This window comes from Delphinus delphis, chromosome 13, assembly GCF_949987515.2.
Source record: "Delphinus delphis chromosome 13, mDelDel1.2, whole genome shotgun sequence".
Lineage (NCBI taxonomy): Eukaryota > Metazoa > Chordata > Mammalia > Artiodactyla > Delphinidae > Delphinus > Delphinus delphis.
In genome coordinates, this window is record NC_082695.1 from 5,367,124 (window position 1) to 5,373,123 (window position 6,000).

Consider the following 6,000-nt stretch of genomic DNA (forward strand, 5'->3'; position numbering starts at 1 on the left):
GGGTTTAGTTGGGAAACAGAAAACGATTGATTTTGGTTTGCTTTAAACTTTAACACCCATTTAGGTATACAACATTTTAATTTAGGGAAAAAAAAATTTAAAGAATAGACTATAGCAGAGAATTTCAGAAAGTAAAGAGAAAGGGGAGGGGGATGTAGCTCAGCGGTAGAGCGCATGCTTTGCATGTATGAGGCCCCGGGTTCGATCCCCGGCATCTCCACTGTACCGTCCCTGGCTTATTTATTTATTTATTTATTTTCCCTCAAATTTCTGCCCCTGTTCATCATACAGACACCCTGGACGTGATTATAACGGGCATTACTCCTCCTGTCACTACTTGGAAGTGGGATTTTCACAATAGGTGGGATCTGCCCTTCTTGAAGTCCCTAACACTCCAAATGTAATTTTATTAGAAGAGGCAAAGGGAAGCAGTTACAAGAAACATGTAAAGGCAAAACCTGACACGATGACTGAAACCACGGAAAAAGTGAGAATGATCATTTAGGGAAGGTACCCTACGCTTCCTGGCATTGTGACTGCAGTCAAAGGCCTGGAGGCCTGGCGACTCACTCCCGGCCATCAGACGGCAAGCGCGGGCGTCATTCAAAGGTCTGAGCGTCCGTGCGGGCCCTTGCCCTTCAGTTGTGCTCTCAATGACTCCCTCTGAAAATGAAGCCATTTTCGGAGGGAGCCACCCAAAAGGAAACCAGCAGACACGGCAGGCGGGACCGTGCTTCCCGCTTCCTCAGCGACAGGCCACGTATGAACGCACGAATGGCTGTGGCGCACATACTGTTTAAACCTATGTTTATACACTGTACTTTATCATTAAAAATAAAAGCTATTTTATTAAAAGAAGGGGTCCTGTTGCACTCTGGGTTCGCTGGTTCTTTGTCTGCGGAAATAATGAATTCCTCGTCCATCAAATCCTGTCTCTCATTTGATTTGACCTCATGTTTTAAATCATAAAAACATCTCATCTTAGAGCTGGAGGGATCTGACTCTGCACAGCCTTCGTTTTTTGAGATGAAACAAATTCATGAAATGACTCCCAGTTAGGGAGTGGAGTACTGGTGACAGCTTCTCTTTGTAATGAACTTCCATGAAGGTTATTTCTCCCTAAATGTCAACAAGGTTTTAAGAGAACAAAACATTGAGGTTATCTCTAAAGTTATCAGGCCTCACGTGAAATGAATCATATGATTCTGTTTTACTTTGTATCTTACACTTAAATATTTCTAATAGCACAATGACAAGGAAAACACCATAAGGAAAAAAGAACAAGGTGTGCTGAGAAATGGAGCTTTCTAGAAAAGATGTCATAAATCTTTGAAAAAAATGTTTTCCAATGATTAGATTTGATTTTACAATTTAAAAAATCAAAATCCATTATATGAGGTACCAAAGGTAGTCACGTTCTTGCGACTTCCCGGCGGTCTAGTGGTTAAGCCTCCGCGTTCCCACTGCAGGGGGACCCAGGTTAGATCCTGGTCTAATATCTAAAATTTAAAAACTAGCCAAATTCATAGAAACAGAAAGAATGATGGTTGCCAAGGGCTGGGGGTGAAGGGTTAGTGTTTAATGGGTACAGAGTTTCAGTCTTGCAAGATGAAAAGTGGAGATGGATGGCGGTGGTGGCTGCACAACAGGGTGAAAGTTGAAAGGTAGCAGAACATGCCCCTGACGTTATTTTGAGCTACCAGCACTTGAAAAACAGCAAATGCAAAGCAAGGCTTTCACTGAACTCCCCTTCTCCGCCCAAAGACAGATCCTTCCAAAGGAACTCCATGGTCCTAGATTCCCTCCCCAGGAGTTTCACCAACCAGGGAAGATTGGCTCTTGACACAGGAGAGACTAAAAGTTGATACCAAACTGTGTCACAAGCTATCATATCTCTATCCATTCTTCTATTCTCCCAGTAAAAATCATTTACTCTCCCTTAAGAGGACTTCCCCTGTTAAGATGGTATTTAAGCCTAAATTCTAAAGTCACATCTTTGAGTGACACATTTTCCCTCCGGGGTATCTCCCATATATTCAAGACGTGTGCATGTTAATAAATTATTGTGCTTTGTTTTGTTTTGTTCCTCTTGTTAATCTGTCTTTCATTACAGGCATCTCAGCTAAGGACTCAGAAGGGTAAAAGGAAAATTATTTTTCCTCCCCTACAATATACTTAACACTACTGAACTGTCCACTAAAAAATGGTTGAGATGATATATTCTGTGTGCGTTTTGCCACAATTTAAAGACAACAAATTAAAACACAAAACAAAGGCCCAATAAGTTAACTAACTTCTTAACGTTCCTATACTAGGCAAAATTGGGGACTGGAACTTTCTGACTTGGGGGGGGGATGAAATAGGTTATTTTGAAGCTGGAGCAGTTTGTTTTCTGCCACACAATGCAAATACACAAACCTAAGCAGGAAAAGGAACAGAGCCTCTAGGGCTTCTTCTTCTTCTTTTTTTCCCCCTCTAAGGCGCAGATTCCCTTGACTTCCTTTTACGGTTATGTAACTGATGACAACACAAGGCAAACCTTTCCCATCCAGCTCTCCGATTTCACCCTTCCCTTAGGAGGAAAATGTTTGCTGGTCGTTGTGCGAACATTCTCATGATGCTGAGTTAAGTCCCATACAAGGTTGTGTGACCTTCAGGGGAGCTGAATCCTTTGGGGGAAGGAGGAAAGGCAGGCGGACAAACAGGCACCAGTCCGACCCCCTGCAGCCCAACACCCAGGCCCTTTGTGAGCTCAGCTCATCACGTGCTCACGCCTGCCCACCAATCCCGCCTTGTTGCTGGGTCTCTGTCACGCTTCCATTGGTGCCAGCTCTGACGCAATCCCTTCTGGGGCGCCTGCAAAGGATGGGTCAGTGGATGAAGGAGCTGAAAATGGATCCAGTGACTCAAGCTGCTTCTAGCGCGTTCTAGCACATTGCATTCCAGGTCCGGGGATTTTAGGAGCGTGACTTGATACCCGATTCCTGAATCCAAGTGGGACATTCAGACTTTGGGAGCCCTTCTCAGCAAATAGAAAAGCAGTTGTAACAACAGCAACAAAAATCCCCTGTACAGCAGGGTTTATCAACCCAATGGATTACTGACATTGGGGAGCGGGTAATTCTGTATTATGGGGGACCGTCCATTGAAGGATGTTTAGCAGCATCCCTGGCCTTTATCGCTGGGTGCTAGTGGCATTCCTCATCCCCAATACCACAGTATGACAACCACAAATGTCTCCTGGGAATTCCCTGGCAGTCCAGTGGTTAGGGCTCAGTGCTTTCACTGCTGTGGCCTGGGTTCAATCTCTGGTCAGGGAACTAAGATCCCGCGAGCGGAGAGGGGGCCAAAAAAAAAAAAAAAAAAAGTCTTCAGACATGGCCAGATGTCCACCGATGGGCCAAATCACTCGCGGTTGAGAACCACTGCTCGAGGTAAACGGCAGCCACCTGTCTTTGGGGCAGTCATTTTTCCCTCCCCTCCCCCTCACCTCAGTGCCCTTGGACAAATGTTTATTTCTATTGTGCTTCAACCGAACCCACAGTTAGACTTAAGTTAGGGACCGCAGGGGTGGTGCAGAGAATTTTTCTGCTAGAGACAACACAGTGTTCTCAGCTCGTAAGAATGTTGTTCTCTCTTTGGAGATAACCCAGGGCCCATTCCTCCACCCTCTGAGCCTCTCTTCTCTCTCCTCTCCCCCCTCTTTCTCCTTCTTTCCCTCCCTTGCCTCTGAAATCAGGCCTGTTTTTCTCTGTACCTTTTGGACCATGAAAAAAACTATGTCACAAAACTCGTGACTCAGCCTTTAAACAACAGGCATCACAAGGTTTGCAGGAAAGGAACAGCCCAAAGCAAACAGGGTGTGGTTTGAAGCCAGGTCTGGTCACCTGAGAACGTGTCTCAGCTTTTTGTTCCTCTAAAAACTTCTTTCTGAAATTTAGGGAGAAAAAAACTTTATAAAGAGCCTTGATGTTCTGTTCCTTTAAACTCCCTTTCCAAAAATTTAGAAATAACGTTCATGGAAGTCTGTACTGGAAGTCACTGTGAAATGGCAGAAATGTGTCGGGGGGGGGGGGGGGGTGGGAGGCTCCGAGGAGCTCCAGTTCTTTATGTCTCAGCTCAGAAAGAATTCAGCGAGAGGCAAAGTGATAGCTAAGGAGGGATTTATTAGACTAGGACGCTTGTGAGGCTTCCAAGCGGGTGGGCGAGAGGGGGCTGCACCTCGAGAACTTAGTGGGCTACAGTTTTAGAATCCAACAAAAAATGGGGAGGGGGAAAAGACCACCTTCTTCCTCATTCTTGAGTAGATGTTAAGCTTCCATCATCAGTTCCTCCGCCATGTCAGGCAGGGGAGTTTTCTTGTCCCTCCATAGTCAAGTCAGGACTGTCATGGCACAGTGGAAATGAGCAAAAAGGTGGTAACATATATTAAAAATGGTAAATCATCTCAGGTTTCAGTATAATGTCACCCTCTCCTTATATGTTTGTTTTTAGTATGCCCAGAGGAGCATGTCCTAGGGATCATTAAGTTACTGAGCTCACTGGGCACGATATGGGTCTCCTTCCACCGTTGTTTGTTTCGGGGCATGTCTCATGCTTCTGTTGCATGGGTTTTTTGTTAAGCAAGCCTGATGGTTCTGTGGTTAAGTAAACCTGCTTTCTTGAGTGAAAGACCCCTTAACTTACATACTTTTTTCTCTACTTACAATCCCCTAGTGGGATTAACTATAATGTTTAATCACCAACTTTGTCTCTTTACTCTGTCCCTGTCAACTGGGGTCTCCTGCTAACCTGAAAAATGACATTTTATTTTTATTATTCATTCTAATTTCCCAGTAATAAATTCATTCTGAAAAATGTTAAAAATGATAGAGGTTAAAGTCTATTTTGAAAATTGCTCAGACCTTTTTCATAAGTGCATACCCTGGTTACCAAAGAAAATATATAGCAGTTTTGTTCTGATTCACGTTTTAAGTATAATATTTAAATAATATAATGTTCATAATTTCAAGCACGAATGTAGTCTTTTCCTAACGGCAGAACATTTTTTAGTCAGTTGCCCCTTTTTCTCTCTATATATTTTTGAAGGCTTTAAGGGTAAAAATTAAAAACACCCTCCCCTCATTTGTACAAATAGGGAATATTTCTAGAAGAGTCCAGAAAGAACGGTGGCTGGGGAATTGAAGGCATGAGGAAGATTTTCCACTGTAAACTTCAAAAAAATCTGTTGGCATCATGTTCATATATTTCAAAATACTTGAAAAATCTGCTGGTGAAAGGACATAGAGATCATAAAATAGATTGTCATAAAAAAAGGAAAAAGATCTAACTGACGATCTTTTTCTTTTCTTTTACCCAAAGGGAATTTGCCTAGGGAATTAAATTTTATATTTGGGATATTAATTTTTTTCCCCCAGGAATAAACAGAACTTAGATTCAATAAGTATCTTCTTAAAATCTCGGGCTTAAATAGGTTTGATTTCTGATTTCTGAGCTCAACTAAATGTCAACAGAATTCAAATTCCAACGCCTCCCTGTTGATAATCAAGCACAAACCAGGAAGGCTGAAGAACAATCTGGAAAGTTCTGTCAGCTTTCAAGTCCAGCGCAAAGAGTTTTACACAGCTATGTGGAATATCTGCTTTTCTTTTCAAAATTCAATGTAGACCTGCCATAGGCATTTCTCCCTTGGAAACTTAGTTTCCACTCCTGTGTTCTGAGGAATTCCTGAGGCTCCTGACGACCCGTCTGAGGCGGGCTTGAGGCCGCGGCCCTGGGATTTGTCGAGTCATTCGTCTTGTCTGGGTGCCCGCCCGGTGGGGGATGGGCGCGGCCGCCGCAAGTTCGGGGGCTGGACTCCCAGAGTAGGCCTCGCGACGGGCTGAGGATGAGGGGGAAGTTCAGGGCAACAGAAACACTATCCATATCTAAATATGACTCACAATAAACACCCCTCTTTATTCGCGGGGGGTAGGGGCAGGGCGGGGTGTCCGCTGGGGG

The 6,000-nt window shown here is 43.9% G+C and overlaps 1 non-coding gene across 1 annotated transcript; it reads left to right on the top strand.

Moving 5' to 3' along the window:
• Positions 1 to 148: 148 nt before the first annotated feature.
• TRNAA-UGC (transfer RNA alanine (anticodon UGC)) lies at positions 149 to 220 on the top strand. Its single transcript has one exon. It is a non-coding gene; the product is annotated as a tRNA-Ala (tRNA).
• The last annotated feature ends 5,780 nt before the right edge of the window (positions 221 to 6,000 follow it).